Genomic DNA, 16044 nt, shown 5'->3' with positions numbered 1-16044 from the left:
CTATCTCTGCCCAGCACTGTGCAAAGCACCTGCAGATAAGAGAAACATAATATTAATTGGATGGATAGATCAACTTTATTGAGGTTTAATTTACTTACAATAAAATGCACCATTTCAAGTGTTTGGTTAGATGAATTTTGACAAAGGCATGTACCCACGTAACCACTACCACAACCGAGATACAGAAATTCCATGACCCCAAGAAGTTTTCTCATGTTGCGTGCCTAGGTGGCTCAGTGAGTTAAGCGTCTGCTTTTGGCTCAGGTCCTGATCGGGGATCGAGCCCCGCATCGGGCTCCCTGATCAGTGGGGGCCTGCTTCTCCCTCTGCCTGATGCTCCCCCTGCTTGTGCTCTCTCTCTCTCTTTGTCAAATAAAATAAATAAAATCTTTTTTCTTTGTTCTTTTTTTAAAAAGAAGTTTCCTCATGTCCTTTTGCAGTTGTCTTTCCTCCCACGTACCAGCGCTGCCCAGGCCTCAAGCATCACTGAATCTTTTAATTGTATTTAGTTATAGCTCGCTTCTTTGCAAAAGAATTTTAAAATGGCCTTAAAGGGGAATAAATACATCAAAATCAATAAAAGAGGGGGAATAAAGAGGAACACGCAGGATTAAGAGGAGCAAGGCAAATATCCCAACCATAAGGGTCAATAGAGTGTCTGTGATTGAACTTGAAGGCTGAGGCTTGGCTGCAGCAGCCTTACAGCCAAGGCGAAGAGGGAAAAGTGGTATTTCAATTATGCTCTGAGAGCAAAAGCATTTCATTTGTCTGAGGGGAGATGAAGTTTCCCTAGCACAAAGGTCTGAGATATTCCTCACACCAGGCATCAGAAGGAAGGTTTTGGAGGATGCCCTGAATGGTATCTTCAAAGAGTTTCATGGCAAACACAGCAGGAAGTCACTGGTCGATTTCTTCCTGACGATCTTCTGTAAACATTCGTATAGCAAATATTAAGGTACCTTTTCTAAACAAGATGATCTTGCTGGGTTTTTCGGGAAAGTGGGAGAGTAAACAATTCAAGTTATCTTCTCTAGTGAGGTCTGCAACTCCGCAATCCTTTATTGTCCTCATGGACAGTGCTTTTGCTTTGAAACCCAGGTGGGCAGGTGGGAGGTTTAATGCTCAGTTGTGAAACTTCAAAGAGCCTGGCCAGAACCCCTGTCGAGATCAAAGGCCCCCCAGCCCCGCCGGGAGCTGCGCTGGGAGTGGCGCTTGTGTCTGAGGAACAGCCAGGATTTTCTTAAGGAATAGGTTTTGGAGCCAGGCCAACATGAGCCGGGGCTCCGTTGAGATGCCAAACTTCTGCTCTTGAACATGAAAGACACTGTGGGCAAGTGTCGACAGCCTCTTACCTCAGACACAGACATTTCTTAGCAATGTTTTTGGGAGTCTGAGTTCTTTTTTTTTTTTTTTTTTTTTTTAAGATTTTTTTTTATTATTTATTGGACAGAGAGACAGCCAGCGAGAGAGGGAACACAAGCAGGGGTAGTGGGAGAGGAAGAAGCAGGCTCATAGCAGAGGAGCCTGATGTGGGGCTCGATCCCGGAACGCCAGGATCACGCCCTGAGCTGAAGGCAGACGCTTAACCGCTGTGCCACCCAGGCGCCCCAGGGAGTCTGAGTTCTAAGCCATCCCACCCTTGCCTGTTGATGGGTTAGAAAGGCCCTGAAATGAATATCCTCTTCCCTGCTGGATTCTGAATCGGTTGAGAAATAAGAAAAAGGGGTAAGTTAGCTCACTGCCAGCCTCTGCTTAGAACAGCCATTCATTTCCCTATGGTATGACTTTCTCATCTCCAAGACGGAAGGGGGACAAGTGGGTCCTCAGAAGTCAAGATGTTTGTATCCCCTCCCCCCCATCAATCAAGAGGTTTCACCTAAACCTCTGGAACTTTCTAAAATCCCCTTCACTGCTGTGTTTCAGCTCCTCTTGCTAAGCTTTATCTATGCTTTGTCTTAAAAGCTAACTCTGAATTCTTTATGAATCCTGCATTTCTTATAAGAGGACACCGTCACAGGACTGATACTTGTTTCTTCGTTTTCAGACCCTGACAGCTGGACGAAGAGGATGATGCTGTTTTCTCCGTCAGGTTTCTGAGTCACACCAAAGAAAACAAACACACAAGTCATCGTGGGTCGTGTATCCCTCACTGTGGTTCAGACCCTGAAAAGTGACCTGGGTTCTTCATCAGTTCAGTCTGTTTGCTGAGTTCAAGGTCATTTCGGGTTCAACAGAATGTCATGCTGTTTTTTCCAGCCCTTGAACAGCAAGAGAATGCAAAGCACATTTTGTAATTAGGTTTTACACACACAGGGTTCCAAGATAAACTCAGTACATATGTTCTGATTCATTCACACTTTGCTCACTAAATAACTATTTGATATCTAAGTAGGCTTCAGAGTTTTAACCAAAAATCTCTTCAAAGTATTCTTTCCTTTGAATCCAACACTCATATTTTCCTAAGAATAAGAGTGAATAATGGCCGGCAGGGCTTGCAGATATTTGGAACACTGCCCAAATCCCTTTTCTCAACTCCAGCGTTCCTTCACAACCTGTAATATACGTAACAATCATTTTGGGAAAAAACCCATAAATATGGTGTGTGTGTGTGTGTGTGTGTGTGTGAACCATGCGGGTCTGTGCCAGGAACTGGGGAGGCACTTCATGTACAGTGTCATCACTATTTATAACAATGTTCAGAGTTAGGTGTTACTTCTTGCATTTACAGGCAAGGAAGCTGAGGCTCAGAAGGTTGACCACTTGCCCCAGGCCAGAACCAACAGGTCGCAATGCCAAGATTCTACTGGATTCTCTCTGTTTGAATCTTCGTAGTTAATTTTGTTCAATTCAGCAAATATTTATCAAGTGCTTCAGTGTGCCAGGTGCTGTCCCAAGCCTGAGGACAAAAACAAGGAAAGACCTTGAGATGCTCCCAGTAAAGGACTTCTTATTTTTACCCTTCAGCATGAGATCAGAGACTGCAGGGAAATGGTGGGGGTGGGGGTGGAGGCTGCGTCAGTCGGGATGTGTTTCTGTTTGGGTGTAAGTAACAGGTAACCCAACTCAAACTGCCTTAAACAATAGGGAGGCCACACTGTGGCTGAGAATGCTAGTTATCCCCTAACATCCATTTCCTCTTCTACCAGGAGCTACACTGGTAAAAACTCCAATTTTTAGCCAGGCATATGGCCCCATAGAATAAAGACAACTTTTCTCTGGGTGCCTGGGTGGCTCAGTCCGTTCGGTGGCCAACTCTTGGTTTCAGCTCAGGTCATGATCTCAGGGTCCTTGGATGGAGCCCGGCCTTGGCCTCCTTGCTGAGCGGGGAGTCTGCTTGAGATTCTCTCCTTCTGCCCCGCCCCCCTGCACGCACGCATGTGTGCTCTCTAAAATAAATAAATAAATCTGAAAAAAAGAAAAACCAACATTTCTCAGCCACATCTGAAGCTAGGTGTGGCCATATAACTAAGTTATTGCATGTAAATGGAAGTGCTATGTGCACTTTCTGGGAAATGGCTTTCCCTTTGCTCCTTGCTGACTGGATTCAGGGGTGATGGGAGTGGCTGGTGCAGCCATGATGGGCCACAGGGGAACAAATTATGTGTTAAGATGGCAGAGCTACCACACATAGGCTATCCCTGGAACTATCTGCCTGGACTTCTTTTTTTTTAACCTGAGAAAGAAAGAAAACTTTAACTTGTTTAAGCCACTGTTATTTGGAGTTTTCAGTTACTTGCAACTGAGCCTAACCTCACTCATATATTTACATAGCTGGAAATCCTGGGTGGGGTGGGCTTCAGTGTTAGTTTGATTTAGCGGCTAAATGATAGTATCAAGGAATCAGCTTTGTTCCAGATCTTTGTTTTGTCTTTGGTGTCAGTTTCGTCCTAAGGCTGGCTCTCTTTCATGGGGTATGATGACTGCTAACAAAAAAGATGAATATTTGCTTCCTTATCAATTTTCAGAAACACAGAGAGGGGGAGAGAATGACACCCAGAAGCACTCTCGTCAAAACAATGAAGTTCCTTTCCCAGAAAGCCTCTGACATCTTCTTGCTTTTCATTGACCTGAATAAGGTCAAATGCAGCCAGGGGAAGGTCATGAACTGATTAACTTCGTTTCTGCCAGAACCAATCCCTGTGGCAAGGGAGTTGGGCTTACACTAATTGTCCATTGCTGGATGTGGGGTGTCTTTTTCTTTTTTAATTTGGGATAACATACTAATTTAGCATCAGTACAGTCCCCTCTCAGCATCAATGAATTTAACCTTTAGTTTGTACTGTCTTTGAAGGGCCCCGATGGTTCACGGTATCGGCGGCAGCATAACACCTTCCTGTGTGTTTGCCAAGAAGACTCGATGAAATATGTGGCTCTCCTATTTCAGGAAATTTCCCTCCATGGGCTAGAGGGACTCATTTAACTGGTGAGTCTGAATGGATCCATGGAGTCCCCAGATAAACCCCTTGGAAATGGGCATCGCTCTCAGTGCCACCCCTCCCCAGGTGGTATGACTCAGAGAGGGCTGCTTCCCTAGAGTTTTTCCTCTAGAAGTGCCTATAATTCCTGGCATCCATATTCTTTGGGATTAAAACATCTTTTCAGAAAGTCCCCATTAACCTTGGAGGAGCGACATATCGCCCTTGAGCACAAATGGGTTGATCAGATCCATTAGAACCACACCACCTCTTTTAACACCAGAGACACTGCACCAGTGGGCAGTTGGGGTATTGTCAGAGAAAAGAAAAAGCTCCAGGGTTATGGCTAATCACAGAGGGCAGGGTAGGATATCAAAATGGGGGTCCTGAGACCCTGGCCAAGAGAGGAGGTAGGATCATGAGAATGATTGGGAAGTGGAGATAGGGGAGGGATATCAAAGTCCATTTCAGCAACTTAATAATTTACCTGAGGGCTAGCCCTGAGCCATCTATGCTGAGTGAAAAGTAGTTATCGTTTGATTTTGTGGCTACTGAGGGACAACAGCTCTATTACCTCCCATCCTGGATGCGCCAGCGGTTGCCAGAATCTCTGAAGGCTTTTGTCTTCCCCATCCACCTGGCTCGGGGCATGCCCGCATGGCTCGGTATGCAGCCTCGCGACAAGGACGGGACTCCATCAGTCTCCCCAAAATGGAAAGAACAACCAGAAGGAGGGCATCCATTCAGTACAGAGACCACATCAGAGAATGAGTGAAGCCAGAAACACTGGCCTGAAATAGGGTTAGAGGGGGCTAGGCACAGTGGAAAGCAAGAGGGCCTCTCCATTATTTTCAACCAACTCTAAAAGCAATTATATCATTGTATATATAACAAATATATACCATAAATATCTTTTTCTGTAGTAAATTCATCAGGGTACTATCTTCCAACAGGCCATCAGTTTATTGGCTTACTTAAGCTTATCACTTAAAGCAATTAGATATTTGGTACTTAATCCAAAACTGTCGGGACGGAATTTATTTTTGTTGGGGCCATTTCTGAAGTTCTTCTGAAGGGCTTGATCTCACCCTCAGGTCAACACTTCCTCAAGTGTCATCTCTGGACCATTCACATGCAAATCACAGGGCAGGGGAAAGGGTGGTGGTGAGTGAGCGAGTGATAAAGAGTGATAAAAATGTGGACGCCTGAGCTCCACCCAGAATCTCCTTAACTAGACTCTCTAGGGGTAGGGCCTAGAAATGAGCCTTTTCAACCCGCAAGCCATGTGATTTTAACACTCGAAGGTTTAAGCACATTGATTCCTAGAGAGTGCCAGTAATAATGCCTTACAGTTTATGGGGCTCTCTGTTTGACAAAGACTTTTGTCTAATGTCTCATTTGAGCTTTGCCACACACCTCAGGGAAGAATGTGAGAGCAGGTATGATTATTTCCATTTGGTGAAGGAGAGACCACAGCTCTCTGTGCCTTCAAGTAACTTTCACGAGTTCACATACTCATAAATAGGGGCGCGAGAACTCTAAGTCGGGTTTCACAGCACTCGTGCTGTTACCCTGAATGGCACCAACAGTCTGCGCTCGTGCCGTTACCCTGAATGGCACCAACAGTCTGCGTGACTGAATGTGGAGCTGTGTTTTGGGCCACGGTCTAAAAGGAGAGGAAGGAGACATAGTCTGGCAGCCACAGGAAGAAGAACCTTTTGTGGAAAGAGAAAATAAAACTCTAAGAATGTGGAAAATGTCAGTAACCACACTTAAGGTCATTTATGGTCTAATTATAATGTTAAATGTGTTCACTAACAAGTATAATAAAGATTTATTTTTATTATATGTTAAGATTTGGCCTGGCTGACTCCATTGGTCAGGGTCGTTGAGTTTTCCCAAGAGGGAACCATGTGATCAGAAATTCCATTACGTGAATGCTAGCTACATTCGCTTACTTTAAAAGATAACGATGTGGAATGAAAATCTGTGTGACTCAAACCTGAGTCAAGGACAGATGAGGAGTTATTCACACCTAATGTTCCTTTGTCAGCAACCTGTGATGTCCTGATTTCATTCTGAAATTTTAGTGGAATTAAATCTGAGAAACCAAAATAATTATGTCATGAACTACAATTTGGTTCAGTTACAGTTATGAACCACTCGAAGCCCGCTAATGAGACACACGTTGGCAATCAGTTTTACAACCAGTGTTAGGCAGGTGAGTCAGCCTGCAGAACCCCTATATACCTGTGTGATGGTTAATTTTGTGTGTCAACTTGACTGGGTCACAGGATGTCCAGAGATCTCCTGAAGCATTATCTCTGGGTAGATCTGTGAGTGTTTCTGGAAGAGATTAGCATTTGAATTGACTGAGGAAAGCAGATTGCCCTCCCTGATATGGTTGGGCATTGTCCAGTCTGCTGAGGAACTGAATAGAACAAAAGAAGTGGAAGAAGGGAACATTTGCTCTCTGCCTCACATTGTTGCTGGGACACTGGTCTTCTGTTCCCGGCAACTGGACTTACATCATCTACTCTCCCGGTTCTTGGGCCTTGGGGTTTGGACTGAAACTACACTGGTCTTCCTGGGTCTCCAGCTTGCAGATGACAGATACTGGGATTTCTCACCTTCCTTATTCATGTGAGCCAATTCCTCCCCACCTTGCCATATATAGAGAGAGACAGAGGGAGAGAGTGGGGGGAAGGTGGGGGGAAAATGTATAAATATATTTCCATCTTACTGGTTCTATTTCTCTGGAGACTCCTGACTCACACACCATGTAACCCTGCCCCCCACCTCAACTTTTCACCTCAAGATCTCCCTGGCTGCCTTGTAGGGCCAGATGGGTCACATTCAGCCTTGCTCCCCTTGCCAGCTATCGGATATATAACTACTGCTAACGAGACCTGGGTTATGGGCTGGGTCCCACCGGGAACCGGTAGCTTGGCCTGGTTTCATGCCTTTAGGCTCAGCCCCACTTCACTGGCAGCCGCTTGGTGCTATGAGAGGGCTCAAGGGCTGGTTCATCGAGGTCGGCAAGGCCAGAGCCCTTCCCAGCATCGCTTCAGAAAGGAAGCCTCTGGAAAGACACTGCAGGAGCTGAGTAAGTCCTTGGTGAACTTGGGCTCTGCATGAATTTTTAGGTCACATTTGGTGAAAAATGCGATTACGCTGCTGAGCTCACACCACTGTAATTAAAACATTTTGCTAATAGTCACTTATGGATTAATTATAGCCGATCCTGAGTTAGAATGAATCCGGGCCATTTTGGGGGCAATCTGGGTACAATGTGTGATTGTATTTCTCTAAGTGCCAGCCAGGCTGTGTATTTTTTGGTGATCATTCTCTCTAATCTTCTGTTTTTTATTTTTATCTTTTTGGTCCCCAGAAATGTATCTGTCCTCCACCACTGGGATAAATATACTAGCTTGTTTTCTAGTTTCCAAAATAGTTTGTGGTTGTTTAATAATTCTTTGAACCATCTGGGTTTGTCAAAACGTATCATGCATGTAATGGGTACGAACTGTTCCACTGCGCCTGAGGTACAAGAAATATCACTTTACTTTTCTAGCTCAATATTGACTCCCTGAGCCCAGCACTAGATTATTTAGGGAGGGGGTTCTTGCTCTCCCCGGCCTCTCCCTGGGTTGTGCCAGGCCTCATTCAGTCTAGGAGGATGGGGAGAGAGGCCTGTTGGTAACCCATTTGGTCTCTGCAGATGCTCCTTGGCCAAGTTCACACAGACCCCCCAAAGGCTAGTAGCCCTGCAGCTTCTCACCCTCCTTACCAGGCCAGACAGCCTGGCAGCTGCTCCCCAGCTGAGGAGATGGATGTCTGACCTTGACAACATCCCGGCAGCCATCCCCCATTCAAGGTCCTGCCACCTCCTGGGTGCTGGGTGGGACCCTCTCCTCCGAGAACCCACCACTGTCTGCCTGGCATTAAGCCTCTTCCCAATTCTAGACACCTCATGGCCCCCGTCCCACCCCCACCCCACCTCCCACCTCCTCCTGCCTGGCAGCCAGCGCTCCCAAACAAAGGCTTGGTCCCAAAACACAAAATGTGTCCCTTGGAAACCAGGAGCACAGGAACACAGAGGATGGCTGCCTTTTCTGAGGGGGTTAAGGGAAAAATTCCCCTCAGTCTTTGCTGATGAGTCTATAGCAGGTGGGGAAAAAAGCCTCCACAAAACCATAAATGACAAAAAGGGCAAGATACCAGATACTTTCTCAATATTTCACTCCAAGTATGAGTATATATATGTATATATAGTTATTCCCCCATTTTTTATAGTTTTGCTTAAATAATGTTACTTTTTAAAATTATTATACCGCTTGTGTTCCCTCCCATCCAATATAATTTGTCCCTCAAGCTGTTGAATCTATTTCTGAAATACCCATTTTACTCAATTAGTGATTTTCCCCCTTCCTGTTTTGATGTCAATATTATACAATTTTCATAAAGATTTTGTTGTTGTATGTTGCCAGATCTAACAGGATGCATCAATAAATTAAAAACAAAGATTTTGCTTTTCTTGACTGCTCTTTGTTTTGGATTAATTTCACATTATTCGTCAAGTTGTATAAATTCTTTTAGGGGAATTTAAATTGCATTAAATTCACATACTAATTTAAAATATATTATCTTTTTTTTTTTAAGATTTATTTATTTATTTATTTGACAGAGAGAGAGGGACAGCCAGGGAGAGAGGGAACACAAGCAGGGGGAGTGGGAGAGGAAGAAGCAGCCTCCCAGCGGAGGAGCCTGATGTGGGGCTCGATCCCGTAATGCCAGGATCACGCCCTGAGCCGAAGGCAGACGCTTAACCGCTGTGCCACCCAGGTGCCCCTTAAAATATATTATCTTAAAAAATAAAATATGTTTACTGCATTTTCTTCTTATCCAGAAGCAAGGTAGATTTTGCCATTGTTTTCTCTCTCTTTATTTGTCCTATGGAGGTGTTTTCCATTTCTTTCAATAAGATAACATTTTTTTATTCCAAGTTGAGTCAATTCTCAAGGATTTATGGGGTTTTTTTTGTCACTCTTATAGGATGGAATCTGTTTTTCCAAAGAATTAACACCAAATTCTGTGAATTTGTCTTATACTCCCTAGCTCTCCATTTACTTCTTGAGTTTTGTAAGTGTATGATAATATCACCTCGCAAAGATAGTTTGATTAGTCCTTTCTTGTCCAGATGCTTCTGTTTCTTACCCTTCTCGGAATGTTGTTGTCAGCATTGTAATACCATGCTGAGTGTTATGATGGCAGAGGGCACACTGGATTTGTTTCTGCTTCGAAGGGACTCTCCGTTTGTATAACACTGGCTTGTAGTTTTAGTTTCTTTGAGGAAAAAACTTTAATACAGAAACCCTTCTCGTTAAAATATTTAGAGTTTTCCAAAGGAAGAAATGTTGATTTGATTTGAATTACTTCTTGGTACCTATTGGGACGATGAAGTCATTTTACGAATTCTTCCTATTGGCATGATGACTTCAAAACCTAGCCCTTGAATGGAGATGTGGGCAATGCAGTAATACCTGGATTCAGCTCATTACTCGAAGCTAAACAAGGAAAGAAGCAAGCCGGTAAACCAACCAACCAATCCAGTAGCTCCGAAAGGCTAGACAGAAGCACGGTGTATTTGGGAGAGTTTATTCTCAGGAGACCCACCACCAACAGTCCTTTGAAAGGTGCTCAGATAATCATCCAGACCACTTCTTGGCCCCTCCTGCACTGAACTATATTGAGGATTGTGGTCAGGCCTCTACTGGGCCCTGAGGATGCCCTCTCTCTGACAGTCTTTCTTGCTTTCAATGGAGCTTTGCAAGCACAGTGTGTTTTTTTTTTTTTTTTTTTTTTTAAGATTTTATTTATCTGAGAGAGAGAGAGAGAGCACAGAGGAAGAGTGAGTGGGAGAAGCAGACTGCTGAGCAGGAAGCCCAATGTGGGACTTGACCCCGGGACCCTGAGATCATGACCTGAGCCGAAGGCAGACGCTTAACTGACTGAGCCACCCAGGCACCTGATCATGGTGCATTCTTTCCCATTATTCAGTCACAGGACAAAAATTTTAGTTACTGCCTTGTTCTATAAATTAGCAATTTATGTCATAAGATGACTTTCATGTCCTATAAATAGGGCTGGGCTTTCATTATTACACATACACTGACAATTAACAATAAACAGTAGTTTTGGGGGTAAGTGGATACTGGGGGAAATATTACAACCCTGAGTTACTCAGTTTTGGTTAAAAGAACTGTGTAATTACTTGATGTATTTTGGACTGGACAGAGTGTATTGGTCAATGCTGGAAACTTTTTCTTTGTAAGTATTCTGTAATACTTTGTAAATATTAAAAAATAATTCCTTTTTTAAACAAACAAGCAAGCAAGCAAGCAAACACATATCAAGCTGGCACAGACTGAAAAAGTTTTAACCCGCAGTCAGTGAAGGTGAGGGCAATATGGTGATAGATAAATGCACATAAGGTCCCCTACCCAGAAATCCCAACTATGAGGTAGTTATTGTTCATATACAACAAAATGTGTGGGCAATATGTAAGGATATAAACATAGTGTACTTATAAAAAAACCCTGGAAATCTTAAGTATGTCTAAAAAATGGATTAGTTAAATATGTTATGGTACATTCATTCAACGGAATTCCATGCAACTGCTGAAGAATGAGGTCTGGGTATGAAAACATGACCGAGACATATTAAGTGAAAAAACAATGTGGAGAACAGTATGTACAATATGCTCTTAATTTTGTTTTGAAAAAGTGGAATTAGTTTCTGTATATATAGAAAATTCTGCAAGAATGCCACTTGACTATTTTACCATGAGAAAATATAATCATTATTATGAAAAAGTACTGCTCTAGCTTAAAAGTAATGTGATTTCATTGTAGAAGTTTTGGAAGACACAGAAGGATATCATGATAAAAATAAGAATTGCCCAGATAAAAATAAGAATCACCCAAAACAATTCGATGTTTTCCCCTTTGGCATTTTTTCAATGCATATATATACATTTTTAAAAAAGATTTTATTTATTTATTTGAGAGAGAGAGAGCGAGCCAGTGAGAGAGGGAACACAAGCAGGGGGAGTGGGAGAGGAAGAAGCAGGCTCCCAGCAGAGGAGCCTGATGTGGGGCTCAATCCCATAGCACCAGGATCATGCCCTGAGCAGAAGGCAGATGCTTAACAACTGAGCCACCCAGGCGCCCCTCAATGCATACATATACTTTAAGAAAGATTAAGGCCACAATGTTCATCGTGGTTTTATAATCAAACTTCTCTCTATGGCTCGGTACCCTATCATGAGCATTTTTCTATATCATTAGTCAATGATGAAGGTATTTTTCCTGAAGAATTCATCCTCTTTCTCTATCTCATAATTCAAGGCAGTTTTCGTTTGGCCTTTGCATTGCTGTGGAGCTTGATGCAGTAGACTGAGAATAGGCTTTGGAATCGAAGACCTAAGTTCAAGTCATGGGTCTGCTGGTTAGTTGTGTGATCATGGATGAGCAGGTCACTTAACTGAATTGAACCACATTTTCATCTTTCATAATATGGGTAAAATAAAAGCCAGCCCTACCTAGACAGTAATGATACTGTGAGGATTAAACGAGGTTACACAGGCAAAGTGCTCTTGGAACTGTAAATTCTGGTAAGACTCTCCCCATTGCCCTAACATAGACCCTCAGTGGCCCTCCCTAAGGCTGTTCACTTCACTTTCTCCTTACCTGGGCGACCAAGGTCCTCTGGAAGGAGCCCACCTCAGGAGAGGTGAAGACCAGACTCAGCCTGGCATGGGAACACTCTCACAGTCTGGACCGAACTCACATTTCCAGTCCCATCTGCTGATCCCACCATTTTGGCGCCACTCCAGTCCCTTCCATGTATTTTTACAAGGAAACCTCAAGATCAAGCTTGTTGATCTTGTTTACCTAGAATATCCTTTATGTTCCCTGTGCCTGCTGAAATCCTATTCATCCTTTAAGGTCCAGGTCCCGCGTCAACTTCTCTGTGAAGACGTCCCTGACACCCAAGACGGAAATACTGCTTTCCTCCTGGGCTCACACCGCCCTTGGTACTGCTGATCTACGTTCATTTATCACACAGCGCAAGAATCCTTTGACTCTTGGAGCACAATGATCACCTTCTATCACACAGCGCAAGAATCCTTTGACTCTTGGAGCACAATGATCACCTTCGGAGGTATCTGCCCATCCCATGATTTATCTCCATTTGCCCAAGACCTGCCTTCTTACCGCAGCAGGCATATTTGGCCATAGCTGATGGGAACAGGGTGAATCCCTGGAATAAGATTCTCTTTCCTGGGACTTTGGAATTGACGTTCAGGATGCCAGTCAGGTGGAGAATGTTGTCTGCCAAGAAGTTCCAAAAGCAATGAAGAGAGACCAGAGGCCATAAGATCCCAACAAGAGAGAGTGACTGACATGAAGCCCTTTGGTCCCGGGCAGCTTCCTAATGCAGGGTTTCCCGTGCGCCAGAGGCCCAGGCGCGCTTTCAGCAGCTTCCGACTCTGTGAGGATCTGTACATAAATAAATACCGCCCTTTGGCTTAAGCACAAGGAACACGTACATGGATCGCCATAACATGATGTGGGTGTTCAGTAATGGAGACACGACTGCGGTGCTGTGAGCAGCAGGGCTGAGGGAGATGCGGAGATGGGTGGTCAGGAATGGCTTCCTGTAGAAGGTGGTGCTGGACTAGGAGGGAAGGCCTGTTGGGCTGCGGAAGGGTGCGAGCGATGCAGTGGTGGTGGGAGCCCCAGGCAGTTCAGGGCCGGAGCATAAAGATGTGGTGAGGCCAATGGGGAGGCCAGCTGGAGAGGTCAGCAGGAGCCTGATTCGGCTTCTTGGGCTCCATGGGAAGTTTGGACTTCCTCCTGCAGGAAGGAGGTTGCATATTCGTATTTCCCAGGTGGGGGCGGGGGGCACCTGGGTGGCTCAGGTGATGGTCCCAGAGTCTTGGGATCGAGTCCCGCATTGGGCTCCCTGCTCAGTGGGGAGTCTGCTTCTCCCTCTAACCCTCCCCCCCTCATGGTCTTTCTCTCTCTTAAATAAATAAATAAAATCTTTAAAAAAAAATAAAATTTTCTTTGTTAAAAAGAAAAAAAAAGAATTTCCTAGGGAATTTAAAAAAGAAATATGGATGCCTTTTCTCATCCAGTCCAATTAAATCAGAATCTCTAGGGGTGAAGGCTGGGCACTGAAAATTTTTAAAAAGCTACCCAGGGGCGCCTGGGTGGCACAGCGGTTAAGCGTCTGCCTTCGGCTCAGGGCGTGATCCCGGCATTACGGGATCGAGCCCCACATCAGGCTCCTCCGCTATGAGCCTGCTTCTTCCTCTCCCACTCCCCCTGCTTGTGTTCCCTCTCTCGCTGGCTGTCTCTATCTCTGTCAAATAAATAAATAAAATCTTTAAAAAATAAAAATAAAAATAAAATAAAATAAAAAAATAAATAAAAAGCTACCCAAGTGATTCTGGTGGGCAGACAGCCCCCTAGGGGAACCTGACCAGAAAGGCTCGAAGGGCGTTAAGCTAGAGACAGACCTGGTTTTAGAAAACTTGTCTTGGCAGGTGGACTGAGAGTGTGGGCCGGGGGAGGGGGGGAGGCAGGAGACCATCAGCAGGGGTGATAGTCCGCTGGTGAGGGCTGCGGAGGGCCCGGCGTAGGGCAAGGGTGGTGAGGGCGGAGAGGAGGAGGACTTCAGGAGCTCCTGTTCAGGAGACCCAAGTTTGGAGTTTAAGCTGTAGTGACTGGAGCCGAAGGGCAGGTAGTCGGGGCTGAGGGTCCTCGCCTGAGGGACAGGAAATGCCCCAGACAGGCAGACAGGAGGCAAGGGTCTGGGGGAAGCTGGTGAGCTCTGCTTTGGACGTTTGGCCCGTGAGGTGGTGGTGTCAGGGCGGTCAAGGAGAGACCAGGCGGCCGGACAGCCTAGCCTGCCCCCGTGGGCCGAGACCAGGGCGAACTGTGCTTTGCTACCTGAGCGAGCATTGTTTTTTTATTTTTACTGTTTATTGAGAGGAGCCTCCAAAAAAGCCACTTTCCCAGCTCAGGAAGGTGTCATGGGTGTTAGAGCGAGGAGTGGGCCCCACCCCAGATCACCTCCTGAGATAAGGTGTGATGGGCGTCTCTACAGTGCCTTGAAGTCAGGTGGCTTCTCAGAGTTCTAAAATTAGCAGAGCAGCTGCGCTTGGTGGGTGGCAAGGCCGAGGCTCGCTCGGGGAGAACTGGGCCTTCCTGCCCTGGGCTCTGTTTGCGCCCCCAGGTCAGGGATCAAGCAAGAAGCAGTGTCTTTGAAGAAGTCCCACAGGAGCCGTGTGTCATGTTCCCGTGCTGCCAGAGGGCACAGGATGTCTTCCATCGCTGGGTGGGAGGGAAAGAACAGGAGGGGGGTACCAGAAAGGAGCCTTGCGAAAGGGTGATTTTGCGAGAAAATTCACGGTAGAGATGACACCCTTAAAGATAGGTGAGGAAACAGTTCGCACTGGAGGAGTCAGAATTAGGTCCGAAACCGAAAACGTGCTGTGGGGCTCTGTGCTGCTCGGAGCGGTGCGATGGAAATGCTCTCTGGCTGCGGTTTTGACTCTCCGGGGTGGTTCAACCTGGCCTCCAGTTAGGGCTCTGCTGCCAGCTGTGCCAACGGGAGGCACTGGGGGGAGCCAGAAGGTGGGTGGAAGTAGAGGAGAGGAAGCTTTTCGCTGTATTTCTGTATATATTTAAATATAAAAGCCAAACCTCAAAACAGATAAATGACTGGGGAGGATACTGGGAGAGAAAGGGTAGTAAATGACAAAATGTTTCCTTGTGGTTCCATGGTGCTGGACCCTCCCCTCCTTGAGCTTTGGTCTGCTGATATTACACATGCAGAGGAAGGGGAGAAAATTACAAGCGGCACAGTACCGGACTTACTGCCTCACTAAAAACTACCTGAAAAACTAATCAGTGACAAGCTGCAGCGGTATTATAAATCCAGGAGTATCCATTTCTGTGGCATTTGTCTCGGGATGCTTTTTCTACAAATACCACCATAATCCCAGATAATCCCAGGAGATTCGTAGCAGCAAGATTTAAAAGAGTAATCTCAATTTGTCCTCTGGGTTAATGTCCTTCTTTAGCACAAGGAATCCCCATTCTCTGCCCAGAGAGGTGCCCCCAGCTGTCTCCGTCTCGACCGGCTGTTGGTGGGGTTGCAGGAGGGGCAGGGACAGGGAGGGTGGCCATACGAAAGCAGAAGGCAGGTGGGATGTGACCAGAGCTACCCCTAAGGAAAACTTTCCGGCTGGGTCTCCCAGATCCGTGTAGCCTTGGAGAAAGGAAGCTGCCTGAGAGACTTTGTCAGTTGAGCCACGGTGTGCCCAGACGTGGGTTATTCTAGGCTCTGAAACACTTCCCTTGCTTGGAATATTCTCTTTTGTAATCTTGGTCGTGTTTCCTAGTGAGTCCCTGGCTGAAGTACGGGGCGCTTCCATAGCTAGGAGAACAAGAGAGCAGCAAGTTCCCCCATAAGGGAGGGCAGAGTCCCCACGAGGAGAACTGCAGGGGGTGGTGAATCCTAGGGGTGAGGACAGGGAACGAGAAAGTTGGAG

General features: G+C 45.6%; 1 pseudogene; it reads left to right on the top strand.

The window, feature by feature from the left end:
- Positions 1-7121: 7121 nt before the first annotated feature.
- The window catches only part of LOC117803417, a 96236-nt pseudogene continuing 87313 nt past the window's right edge, over positions 7122-16044 (top strand).

Source organism: Ailuropoda melanoleuca, chromosome 8, assembly GCF_002007445.2.
Source record: "Ailuropoda melanoleuca isolate Jingjing chromosome 8, ASM200744v2, whole genome shotgun sequence".
Lineage (NCBI taxonomy): Eukaryota > Metazoa > Chordata > Mammalia > Carnivora > Ursidae > Ailuropoda > Ailuropoda melanoleuca.
This window is presented reverse-complemented; position numbering and strand designations above follow the sequence as displayed.